General features: G+C 41.9%; 1 protein-coding gene across 1 annotated transcript in view; it reads right to left on the bottom strand.

Annotated features, from left to right (window-relative positions):
* Nucleotides 1-10,736, bottom strand: part of LOC111925168 (uncharacterized) — a 32,467-nt gene extending 21,731 nt beyond the window's left edge. The window contains exons 1-2 of the mRNA XM_086877974.1: nt 10,430-10,736; nt 7,432-7,574 (exon numbers count right to left, since the gene is read on the bottom strand). The gene's annotated coding sequence lies outside the window, so the exon portion shown is untranslated. The remainder of the gene's footprint in view (nt 1-7,431; nt 7,575-10,429) is intronic.
* Between the last annotated feature and the right edge of the window lie 2,608 nt (nt 10,737-13,344).

Here is a 13,344-nt window from a genome sequence, read left to right as displayed (position 1 = left end):
AAAGGACCAGAATGCTCACTGCTACTTTCTATAGATTGATGATGGACTTCTAAACTGTCACACTCAGACTCTTGCTATGGGCAAGGAGGGAACATGCCTCACAGGGACATGGAGTGCTATGAATCCATTGTTCATCCAGTCAAAAAAATCATCATTTAAACCAAAACAAAACTCCCTTTTTAAAAAATTTGTGCTCATTCTTTCAATGCCTGTCTATCTCCTATGGCTGACCCTCTCATCCTTACTCAGGAAGAACAGGAGGTGAGTTGTGACATGTTGCCAGTACCCTGAGATGTCTATCACAGGCAGTATAATATTTGTGGTGGGGTGTCTTCACCTTCTCCTTTGGGAGGTGTGTGATGTTGATGCTGATACTTTGCTTTTGGGTCTGCTGGGATTTATTTTTATATTTTTTCTTAACACATTCTTTTTTTCTAATAATGCTCATTATGCAGCTTTTCTCTTTTTGTTATCTCTAAAACTAGCATTTACCTGAGAAACATAGGGCTGCATTTCTTCAGTGACCATTGACTGATCTTTAAGATTTGTGCTTATAGTTTGAGGTCTGTTATCATCCCATGCCTGTAATCTTTCACACCACGTTTTATTTCAAACTTACAGGCTATTCAATTTGCACTCTTTTTTTTCACTGTGACCTGAAGCTGATCTAAAACACACATGGACCATAATTACCTGACCACTAGACAATTACTATAGTTAAAAAAAATAAAACCCACTCAACCTGGGCAAGACAAACTAGCCATCAGTCTGGACTAAGCCTTAATAAAGTGCAAAGCCTGTGCTTCAACTTGTATCAGCAGAAATCAGAATTACCAGGCTGCAAAGTCTTCCTGCTCTACATATGTCAAGACCTGTCACAGAAAAATCTAGAAGACATTTCTTGGGATGTTGCCACTTGTAGGTCCCAACCATCTGAGGAGCCCTGGCAGCTCCCAGCAGCTCATCTGTGGCACTAAAGCATCCCTGAATTCACATCAGGTGGCTGCCCTTGGCTGCTCTCTTGCTGCTTAGCTCCCAGTCAGGATGAGCAGGAGGATTTTAAAATCTCCCACTTTACAAGTATATGTCTGCAACCTTTAATCAACCCAAAAGACCCTCTCTAACCTAATGGATTAATCAGAAGGTTGATTTGCCAGAATTTTATGCTACACTGCCATGCTCTCTTGTACTTTTTCATTGATCTCAGTTTCCTGTGTAACCACCTGCCTCTCACTGCAACACAATTCTGTGGTTCCTCCTGCATTTCCGTGTCAGCAATCATAGAATCAGAAAATCATGGCATGTGTTGGGTTGGAAAGGACCTCAAGGATCCTCTTGTTCCACCCCCTGCCATGGGCAGGGACACATCCACTATCCCAGCTGCTCCAAGCCCTGTCCAACCTGGCCTTGGACACTCCCAGGGATGAGGCAGCCACAGCTTCCCTGGACAACCTGTGCCAGAGCCTCACCACCCTCACAGTAAAGAATTTCTTCCTTATCTCTAATCTGAACCTACCTTCTCTCAGTTTATACCATTCCCCCCTTTTCTAAGGCACTAAATGCCCTTTTAAATTATACCTTTCCTTGTATTACAAACCTAATAAAAGAATACTTCACCTCATAATTCTCTTAACTAACTCTTCCTTCTGTCTGTTTCTGTCTCACTACAGTACTCCAATCCTTGTGTGGGTGCAGGCTGCCATGAAGCAGACACTGACTTTTCAGCAGTTTCTTTCATTTCTATTCATAAATTTGAAAGTGTTACACAGAACAGCTCCCAAAGTCTTTGACCAAGAAACTTCTCACTGAACTGAAAGGTTAAACATCATGTACTTTGGCTCACTAAGTGCATAGAAATTCCCAGAATCAGAATCAAAGAATAAGCTGAATTGGAAGGGACCCACAAGGATCATCAAGTCCAGCTCCCAGCCTTGCACAGGACCATCCCCAAGAGTCACACCATGTGCCCAGGAGTGCTGTCCAAACATTTCTTGAAGTCCAAAAATTAAATTTGGTTTCCTGGACCTATTAAGTTCTTGGTACTTTTCTTCTGTTTTAATGGGAGGAAAGTCAAGGTATTAAAAAAATCCTTAAATGTGACTTCCCATGCCAGATCAAACCACACAAACAAATAAGTAAATAATAAATCAAACCAAGCTTGTGATTTGGAAGTTTCCCTGGAACTTTTTGATGAACATACCCAGAATCACAGGAGCTCTAGAGATCATCAGGTCCAGCCTCCCTGCTGCAGGCAGGGTCAGCAGGTGGCTCAAGGCTGCATCCACATCCCTGCACTGACTCACAGCACACTGAGAGCTCCAGGACACTGGGCAGGCTGCTGTGCAGCTCTTTATATTCTGCAGTTTGGTAACACAGCCCTGGACAACTTCCTCCCTACTCTAGAAGAATGCTGTCCTTTGCAGTTAAAATGCCTGCAGGACTCTCTGATGGCTGGTACAGTGTGTGTGGTATACTCAGAAGATGGGCTGCTGTCCCCAGGCTTTCATTCTCCTGCAGTGCTGCTTTAACTGCTGTGGTGATGTCTCATTTTAGAGATGACAGCATCCCCTTCAGTGGGCTCACTGGACCACATCACATTCTGTGTTTTGAGAATGTAAAAGCATGTAAAAATTTGGTTTCTTCTGTTTGCCATGTTACTGTGCTGTCTTTTCAAACTATTACTTCCTGCTAATTATCCTTAATGCTAATATTAAGATATCACACTCGAGCTAAGTAATTAGAGGAGGGAGAGCATCTATGTTCTTATTAACTAAACCAGCTAACAAGCACAAGCAGATGCTCACTTGTTCCAGCTTTCTCCTGTTTCCTGCAGCTTACCTGTTCAAATGCTGTTTGGTGGCCTCTGGGGCACACTGGACAGAAGCTGAACCTTCATCCTTTCCATCTGAGTGCCTTAGCAATGTTCACACTGAGAGTACTCACAAGAACCCATCCTCCTCCAAATTTCCCACACAGAAGGAGGACTCTGGGATGTCTGAGCTGACACAAAGAGCATCCCCCTCAAAAGTCATTATTGATGAGTATGCAAACAGCAGTTAAATCACTGTGGGGATCCTTGAAGATCTTATGTGCCCCAGGTTTGATACCCAGTTATTTTGCTCTTTTTTAGTACTATCTCAAACACATCTTCCGTGATGGCAGTTAGCTGCTGGAGCTGTTTTCCTTAACTTTTGTGGAGGGTTGGACTAGCTGGACATCTGCAAGATGCATCCTCATCTGATCTTTGGTCAGATCTCAAACCATAGCTGTTCATCAACAGGCACAAACTTCTCCATATTCTGGAGATGAAAAGTGCATTTATTCTTATTAATTGTACTCTGGTCCCCAAAAAAAGAAATCCACCTTCTTCATCAATATTTTTTTACTTCACAAGAATGGATGGATTAACCTCCAGGTAAGTAGGGCACAATTTCTCTGTGCCCATCTCAAAAGTCCTGAGAAATCCATATTGCAGCTTTTCTCTTCCTGATAGTCTCAACACCTCTGGCAGGGCTGCTTTATGTTTCCAGAGCTTTACCTTAATGTGATTGTGTTTCTCACCTGTTTTCTCCTTTGCCTGAGTCTAGCTTAAACTAGGTTTTGCTTATTTTTTCTCATCCAATTTACATTCTTGGCCAGACTACTTTTTTTCCATCTCCTCTGCTTCCTTCAGTCCGAGTCCCTGCATTCATTCCTCATTACTTCTTGTTTTTCACATTGTTTAGACAAAATGTCTAAGGTCTGATCCCTTACCAACTCGATTCTGTTATCAGGACAACAGTAGACCAACAACTGATCCAGCTGTAGTTGAATATAAAGAGCTCTTGGCATCTCCATCATTTTTCCCTCCTGCCCCTGCCCTCTGCTTTTCTAATTCCAGACAAATCTCTGCTGTCTCAGGAGATGCATAAAACTCCCTTCACAAACTTCTGCACTTTCTATACAAAGAAATACACTCTATCCATCTTTGAAATTGAAATCACAGATGAAAATCACTATCCATTCCCATTGGACTAATACAGGCTTGATTGTTGCACACAGAATATTATCTACTCTGACCAAAAAGAACACAAATGACAGGTGGCTTAATGCTTTTCCTGGGAGACTGTGACACATCCTGATCAGTGTCATTGTAAGGAGTTTGTGTTGATAATCAAATGCAAGTTATCAGTTTTAAATTTAATCAGTTACTCTGAGTTATTTTCCATTTTACAGTCTTTAGTCAATTCATCATTATTATTGTTGCTCTTTACATAATGAAGTGAGGCAAGGAAATTCTTGGCTCCAGTAGAATGTTTGCTGGTTTATATGTGTCTAATAAAAGTCTCCCTTGCACTGAAGAGTTTATAATCTCTGTAGGATTTAAGATGAGGCTGTTGCACTGAGGATTCATAGTACAAGGACAGCAAATTCATATAATGAACCAAGCTCAAAAACAGACAAATTATCCTTCTGAAACCTGATATGTATTAATTGATTATGTAAATATTTACAATAGTTAAAAAAAAAAATTAATTATATTATTTTCCAGGGCCAAAACTGCTATCCTTCTGTGTTTACACCTAGACAGTAGCTGCCTCAAGTCCACAGTGTAAATAAAGGGATAATCAAAGACACAGAGGTATCCCAGCCTCAGGTGCAACTTTCCTCAGCATTACCTTTGAGTGCTTATGAAACAAACTAATCAGCCTTCAAATATCTTAATGAGGAATTCAGTCTGATGTCTAACAGAGTGATCCATGTTGAAGCAAAACACAATTGGGCAACTGTGGATTTTTGGAACTAGATGATCCTTGAGGTTTCTTCCAACCCAAAGCCTTTTGTGATTCCATGATTTCCAGGTGTAATGATGTATGATTAGAGAGAGTGGCGCAAGGTCACTGATTCTTTCTTGAATAAAGAGTGTCCATGACATGAAAACTCACTCTACACATATGCAATTTTATCAGTCAAAGCTCTTGGCTGGGCTGTCTCTGGATTTCAGTCCCATGGTAAGCGACTGAAGGCCTTGACTGCTTCCCCATCTCTCCAAAATGCTCCCAAAAAAACAATGGCATTGATTTTCTGGGTATCCTTCTCCAGCACAAAATCTTCCTCAGAGCCTGAAAGTTCTCATTGTGTCTGCTTAAATAGGTTCATCAAGTACTTGGACCCTGTAAAATTGCCTTTTAGCTGCCTATAGCTGCATAGATCTGCAGTGAAAAAAGCAACTGCTTTCAGCACAAAACATTATTTACTTATTCCTTTAAGGTACAAAGATTTCAGAACAAAGTATGACAACCACAGTCAGGCTAAGTGCAAGGGTATTAAGTTTACATTCATGAATTCACATCCTTTCATCCTTTAGAGGTAAAAATCTCACTCTGTCACCACATCTTTGTCTCCCTGACTTTCTGGGAAATCTCACTTTGGCTTTCTGTGGGACAGGGAGACTGTCAGCCTTTTACTAACTCACATTAGCCTTACTTACCCAAGCTCCTCTCTTCTTTTCAAGCACTCTTAAAATCTTGGACGCCCTTTGATTTTTATGTCATTTTTAGCTTTGGAACAGTAACACTTTCCAGCTGAATGGAGACATCTAGGCTGGGGAGAATTTCTCTCTGTAATTCATGACCAGCTGATGCTATATAAGTCCCTAACTATGTACCTGAGCTGCTTCATCTATGTGATGGCTTTATCTTTCTTCCTGGGTACAATGCCCTTTTGCTTCAACCAGACTAGAGAAAAGGGAAAAAGAAAAAAAAACCCACAAAAACAAACAACCAAAACCCATCTACAATCAGATTATGAACTTAATTGAAATTCATAGTGCAGAGAAAAAGAGCAGGTCAGCATAAGTTAAATAATATTTGAGTAAGTGGAATGCCTGCAAGCCAGGGGGGACTGATGAGCTGTGCTGCAGGGTACATCACTAAGTACCAAAAGGAATCACTGCATGATAGGAGAGTGTCTCTATGATCTTGTGGAGGAAAAGCAGCAGAAGAGAAAAAGAGAGCAAACATTGCTGTCATGGAAATAAAGGTGAAATCCAGATAAGTCATCCTAACTTCAATGCTTGGAAAGAAAATGGACCAAATAATGAAACAGTTGATACCTCAGGGAAAGTGATAAAGAAACATCCAACACTGATTTGCCAAAAAGAGATTGCTTCCACTCAGCCAAAGACAGGACAATGTCACTTAGTAAGGGGAAGCATAGATCTTTGATATTTCTCACAAAAATACTCCATCATCATTGTTATAGTTGCAACTTCTCCAGCTTCTCACGCTGTAGAAATGTAGCTACATGACTTTCAGCAACCTCCTCTGGGTAGATTGTAACTTTTTCATTTTGTTTAAATTTTAATGATTTTTTTTATCTTTTAACATTTGTAGCCTAATTTCCCAGATTATTGCAGTTCTGAGTTAATGTAATGGTGATTAAAGTACCAGTGCTGCTTCCTTGAGATCTACCTGTTTACCCAGTCAGCAGTGCCAAGGGAATGATACAGCCTCAGCATTATAAATAACTCTGAAACAGATGCATTTCTTGGAAGGAGAACATTTCCTTGTGCACAGTGGAAAAGCATGCACATATTCCTGGACAGGAAAACATCCAGAGGCAGCTCAAACCACACTTATCCTCCATGTGTGGACAATGGAGCTGAGCCCTGGGTATCCTGTGGAGAACCAACCAACACAGTGACAGAGCAGAGCAAATGGGGGAATTACTCATTGTCCATGGGGTTGTGCATATTTTTAGCACTTGAGCGATGCCCTGTGATCTGTAAACTGCAGATTGCTGTTGCCAGGCAGGGGAATCAAGGGCATCTCAAAGGGAGGCAGATTTCAGTAAAGGCATGTGCTGAAGGCACCTCCATCAGCTAAATTAAATGTATTCTCAGAAATCTAACTTGCACAGAAACAGCTCCACAGGACTCTGTGGCTCCTTGGTCAACAGTCTGTGGCTCCTGGCAAGAGATTCAGCTCTACAGCAGACACCAGGGCTCAGCTCAGTTGTAGCCAGAGACACAAAAGAGAGCCTAATGACAATCCTGCCTGCTGGGACGGGTGTCCAGGGGTGAGGTGACACTCCCTGGGCAGCTTCAGCAGTCCTGGATGGCTTTCCTTAGGCACTCAATCCCTGCCATACCTCTGGAGTGGCTAAATTAAGACACCCTGCTGACAGGCAGACAGCTGTCTATGGGCACAAGAAGGTAGGATTTCATCTGGGCTGAATTCCACCTTTGTTCACAATTTCACTTTTGAATGAAATCAGGCACTTGCTGTTAATGCAAGCCTGGAGAGTCCCCGCAGGGAGCTGCTGTGGAGAAGCCAGAGTATCACACACAGAAACAGATTCCACAGCGCCTGTGTTCTGTACTCAAACCCTGTGACACTGCTGCAAACAAGGTACATGGCACTCAGGGACTTCTTATACACCATCACTCACCTAGGGCCCCAGGGGGAATTATTCACTGAACCTGACAGGGTGGAGGCTCCAGCAGGAGAACTGTGTCTGGTGCTCAGCACTGCTCTGTGGGAAAGAGTTTGACAATTTGGAGGGAGCCCAGAGCATCAGGACTGATTCAGGTGCTGAAAAACAGGAATGATGAAAAAGGAATTAAATCACTTGGTCTGTGACTGTGTGTTAATCACCTTCAAGTGTCTGAAAGGTTGATATCAAAATAATTCTGATTCACTGTTCTCAGTGTCTACAGAGGGAAAGAAAACCTGAGTGGTTTAGAGCACAGAGATAGGCCAGCTAACAGAAAAGGGAAAACAATTTTTTTAACATGAAGGATAGTGGAGTTCTTACACAAGTTGCCCCAGAAGGCAGTGGGTTAAAAGCTAAGAAGCATCTAAGTTGTTATGCAAATTTCTGCTAATAGTGCCCAGATTTTAACTTCTCTGTAGTGTGGAAAGGTGAATTCTTCTCATCCATCCCTTCTCATTCTATTTATTTTATAAATCTATTTCAAGCCTAGTCTCTAATAATTTAATTTTCTTGAGTTAGACAGATGAGAACACAGAACTGAACAGGGAAATGGGGGTGCTCTTGCGTTTCATGCAAAATAAGATGAAAATAGGAAAATCATGTTTCCAGTTTAATGACCTTTCATACAGACTCGATCATCCTTAGTACAATTTAATGAGCTCCTGATAGCACCTATAAATTCTTCTAGTGAAGTTGTCCTACACATGGTGAGACATCAGGGAAATGCCTGGGGAAAGGGATTAGGGAAATGGGCAGGAGAAAGAAGATGAATAAACAGAAAGTGAAACTGGGTAAAAAGAAAAGAAGGAATTGGTGGAAGGAGAAGTGATGTGGAGATGCAGAGTGAGTAATGCAATGCAAAAGATGGCAACAAGAAGAAATGCCCTAACAAGAAGGGCAATGGTAAGATGGTAACAAGAAGAAATGGTGAAAGAAACCAGAAAGAAAGTAAATAAAATTGTAGAGAAAGCAGGTCAGGAATGTTGCATTAGCACAATTCAGTGTATTTTCCTTGACAGGGAGGGAAACAGGAAAAGTTAAGCACTTTTTTCCATTCAAAACAGGTATAATGTGTCTGGTCATCCACTGCTTTATGGAGCAAGACAAAGTCTGCAGATGAAATGTTGTCACTGGTTCAAATGAGAGAGGAATAGGAGACTGGGGGAGAGCAGGGAAGGTTGAACCATCACATGGAGAAAGGCAGATAGAGGGGTGCCAAGAAGGCAGTGCAGGTGCCTGAGCTCTCTCCAAGGCCCTCGTGGGTCTCACTGCAGCACAGGACAGCCTGACTGCCCACAATGTATGCTCCAGCACAAGCCTGACACCAGACTCACATACCTGTGGCAAGAGAGGATGTTTTTTCCTCCTGTAACTGGTGAGGACATTCATTTATGTCAGGCAGAAATTATTCATCTCAGCTCAGCGGCTTATATGCCACCAAGCACTGCCTCTCCCAGGGCAAGCATGATTACAGGGTGCACCATTCCCATATGATTTCCAGAAACACATCCATTTTTCCAGGAAATTATGATGCCTGAACACACAGCCTATATTACTGCCTGATGCAGTGAAGCAGCAGCCAAAAGGCAGATTGAAAAGGTGGCTGGAAGAGAATGGTACCAGGCACTGGGCTATTACCTTCTGTATATTGAGATGTCATCAGCATTTCAGGTTTTCAAGTCCCTCACACACAGGCTACTTTAGGAAAAAAAAAAAAATAGAAAAAGAAAACACTATGAGAAAGAAATCTACAACTTGCTGTTCAGGGATGGAGCAGTAAGTAGGGGTATGGAAGGTTGTGGTCACCCTCCTCTGCAAAAGTCTTGAGAGAAGATGTATCAGTACATGAAATGTCCCATAACTCTATTAGAAACTATGCAGAAACACAATTTTTTTCATTCTCAAACATTATCCTGCTGTGTGTGTATACTGATCTCCCACTCATGGCAGTATTTCTGTATCAGGCATATGGATAGTACCAGATCATTCTCAATGACTCAGTATTTACGTGCAAAATGTCATGAACATCTGAGAGTGTTTTACACCTGGAATGCTATATTTGGCAGCACTGACTGACTCAATTTTGCCAGCAATGTTAGCAACAGTGAGAAAAATAAATGGCAATTTTAATTACATTTTATAGATATTTTACAGCACAAATTTTTATTTTGGCAAATAAAGACATCTGGAGTCTAAATATTTTACCTTCTCTGCTCCCACTGCTTTAACATGGCAGGGAAGGAATTCTATACATTTCTGTTCCCATATGTATTTGCTTTGCTGTTCACAGAGACATCAGAAGTGTAACTCCAGTCAGAAACAACAGCAGCTCTGTACAGCAGTCACAGGATCTGCTGAAGGCAGGTGATGCTGCAGAGATGTTTTTTTAGGGTGAGGTTAAGCTGTGCACAGGACAGGGAGGACTCATCAACTGTATATGATCATTTTTGCCTTCCACAATCTCCAGTGACAAGGCATAACAAGAACAAGGAAAAAAAAAAAAAAAAAAGCTATGGTTTTGGGTTTTATTTAAACCACGGTCTTTTTAAAAGAAGAGCTCACAATTTTTCTCTCCTTCACTGCTAAATATAATGAGTACTATAAAAAAAAAAGTTGTTCCATGTGCTGGAGACTATCCATAAGGGACATTACTTTAAATGCTTTCTCTATTGTTGCAGCTAAGAAGCCATTAGATCCCACTGCAGAGCAGGAAGAGACACCACCTCCTCTCCTGAATTTATCATCTGGGAGCTAAAGCTCTGTCTAATAGAAATGGTTAGTGACTAATGAAAAAATAGAGAATGCAGACAAACTTGGCTATATATTGGGAAGTTCATCAATATGCATTTTCCCATAATGCTCAAAGATATTTCCCACAAGAAGGCAGGAATCAGGCTGTAAGATATGAAAGCATGAAGCAGATATCCATACCCCATTTACCCTGAATACTCACCATCACAAAGTATCCCTGGACACTCCAGAAACCATAACTCATACTTTAAAGTCTGAACCTGGAATAAATATTTCATCATCCTCCTAAAACTTCTCCTCTAGCTTCAGTGAAGCTGTAGTTCAAAATCTGGGATATCAGATTTCACATGGGAAAAAAAACTTTCCCTTTGGAGATGTGGATATATAGGTTCATTTGCTTGTTAACCATGGATGTGAGAAGAAGTAGGTCTGCTTATACAGAATATTCCTTTGCAGCTAGTTATGAAATGGGAGACAGCTGATTTTAGCAGTGTTCAACAAGCTGCATTAAAGAACTAACTAACTAACTAAAATACACTCTTCCCTGCATTTAATTAACTGAAATTGGGGGAAGAGACACACATGAATAGCAGAGCAACTAATTTACTCCCATTTGGCTGAGTCAAAGCCCCAGCAGCATCCTGTGTGTCATTTACCTGGCTTGGTGTTGCTAGGAAGGCTAAACCCAATTTTAGCTGAAAGGTTTCTAAAGCACATCAGGTCACATAATGGACAGAAACTGAGTTGAGCAGGGATAAGTTAAAGTCTTTAATTTGTTTATCTTTTCCCCAATTTAACTTTTCCTTAAGCAAAAACAGGTCAACCAAACGAGGAATATGTGAATTAGTAGTCACATATCTAAAAAAAAAAAGTAAAAATAGAGCCTTGATTACCTGCCTGTACACTCAAATTCTCCATGTCCAGCTGCAGCGTGGTTTCCCAGATAGTTTCCCAGGTTTTCCTTTCTATCTGGAGGTTTTCACACACACAATACAATACCAGAGCATGATGCAAAGGCCCTTTCTCCAGGCTGAGTGTGAGGTGAAGGTCTGTATCTGTCAGAGGCTTTAGTTAATAGGTCACTAATTATCTCCTTTGCAAAAAAATGAAAGTCCTCTTTGTTTGGATCTCATACAAAGGATGCTGAAGAGCAACAAATCATCCCACATTTGCAGGGCTAAACTGAGCATGGCCTCAGCAAAGACTTGAACACTGCCCATCCCCGTTTGCCTGTTGCCACGATGTCCATCATAATATTGACAGCACTTTCCCAGTCAAAGCTGTGCTGACTTTGGAGCTAAAAGGATCAAGGGATACTTTGAACAAGCAGTTTGGACATGGCCATCCTGCTCACCCACAGAAGCAAAGCTCAGCCACTCACCAGAAAGCCAGAAAAAGCCCTTGGCTCATTCTGCATGCTGACAGAGATGGAGCTAAGGAGGATGAGTGGCCAGACCAGATAGTTAGGACAGTATTGCTTTTATTCCTCAGTCTGGTAAATCATAAACCAAAACTGTGTCTCTTCTCCCATAGGGTGCTCTCAGGAGGCCTCTGGTGTTCCAAATTCCAAGCTTTGGTGTCTCAGCCAGCAGATTTTCCTCCAGCATCCACTTCTGCTGCCTCTTTCCAAGCCTTCTATCAGAGGAAGCTCTAGCATTGCAGTGCCACACTCAGAATCAAAAATGAGGGCTCAGGGAGTGGAAAGAAGGAGGAAAATACTCTGATGTGACTGGCCTGGATGGGAAACTGGGAAAACAAAACATAATCAATCTTCTGAAAGGTATAGTTGAGGGTGGAGGTGGGGTTAGTGTCAGAGTAGAATAAATCTGTGTAATTTCTCATTCCTCTGTAAAATACTCTCCAAAAGAGCTTAGGGGCTTCTTGCACAGACCCTGACTGGAGCCACTCTAGTGCCAAGCAGGCAAAGACCTGCTGTGGGTTCAAGTTGGTCTGGGCTGTGTTTCTCCCAGCCATTCTTCAGAGGAAGGTTTCAAAATCAAAGCAATCAGAGCATTGAAAACTGCCATTAGTGCAGAAATATTCCTGGGTTTTCCTGGGCTACTGCTCTGTACACTGACTCTCCACCACCTTTGAGAGACACTTGCACTGCACACAGAGAAGTAGAGGGAACTGGGAGATGAACTTTGTGTGAAACCCAAAACTCCAGACATTAGAGCTCCTCAAAGGATCTGCTGCTGCTTTTAAATCTATTCAATAACCAAGACAGCAAGGGAATCTATTAAAAAAAAAGGATGATTTTTATATATACAGATGAACTCTTCACGGCATGTGCCCTTAGCTCAAGTGCCCCAGCTGCATGAATATGCATCACTGGACGTGCAACTCCTGGGGCTCACTGAGCCCCTCAGCAGGATAAACCTGCATGGCAGGAGCTTGTGCTGAATGCAGATAACTCTGTCAAAATACCAGATCAGCCAAAAAATAATGGAAATTAAATCAGCCTTGCTAAGATCCTCCCTGCTCTTCCACCACATTTACACTGGGCACGGTATTGATTCAAGCCCATTATTTTCAAGCATCGTTAAGAGTACAATTAAGAGTGATAAATTATTATTTTAATGGGAATATAATGGCATAAAGACACTTTTGAAGTAATTAGGTTCTCAGCCCTCAAAGTTTGGAGTGTCTTTTTCCCATCAAGCTCATGCAATGCTGACACTAGTGAGGGCTGGGACGTGCCAAGGGGGATTGAATGCTGCCTGAAGAAATACTGGCAGAGAAAGGACAAGTTCCCAAAGAGGGAGGAGCTGTCTTCAGGATTTCTGCTTGGTCACTGCACGAAAGGAGCATGGGATTGGCAGGAGGGGAGAGCAGGAGACAAAGTCTTGGTTAAAGTGTTGGTTAAATGCTGCTGCCTGTGACTAACAGGCCCTAAAACTGTTCCTTGTTATTTGCACAGCTCCCTTTGCCTCTCCTGCCACAAAAATCATGGGAACAGGTTTCTGAAGTGAGGTGCCCATGCTTTAAACCCCACTGCCTGCCTAAAACAGAGATGTTTATGACATCCTACTGAGCACTGGCTAGTTATAGGGAGCCATGCTCTTATGTGCCTCAGTTTACTAAAAGCAGTGGACGGGACCCTCGAAAATCTTTGCA

This window comes from Cyanistes caeruleus, chromosome 1 (genome assembly GCF_971803275.1).
Source record: "Cyanistes caeruleus chromosome 1, bCyaCae1.hap1.1, whole genome shotgun sequence".
NCBI lineage: Eukaryota > Metazoa > Chordata > Aves > Passeriformes > Paridae > Cyanistes > Cyanistes caeruleus.
This window is presented reverse-complemented; position numbering and strand designations above follow the sequence as displayed.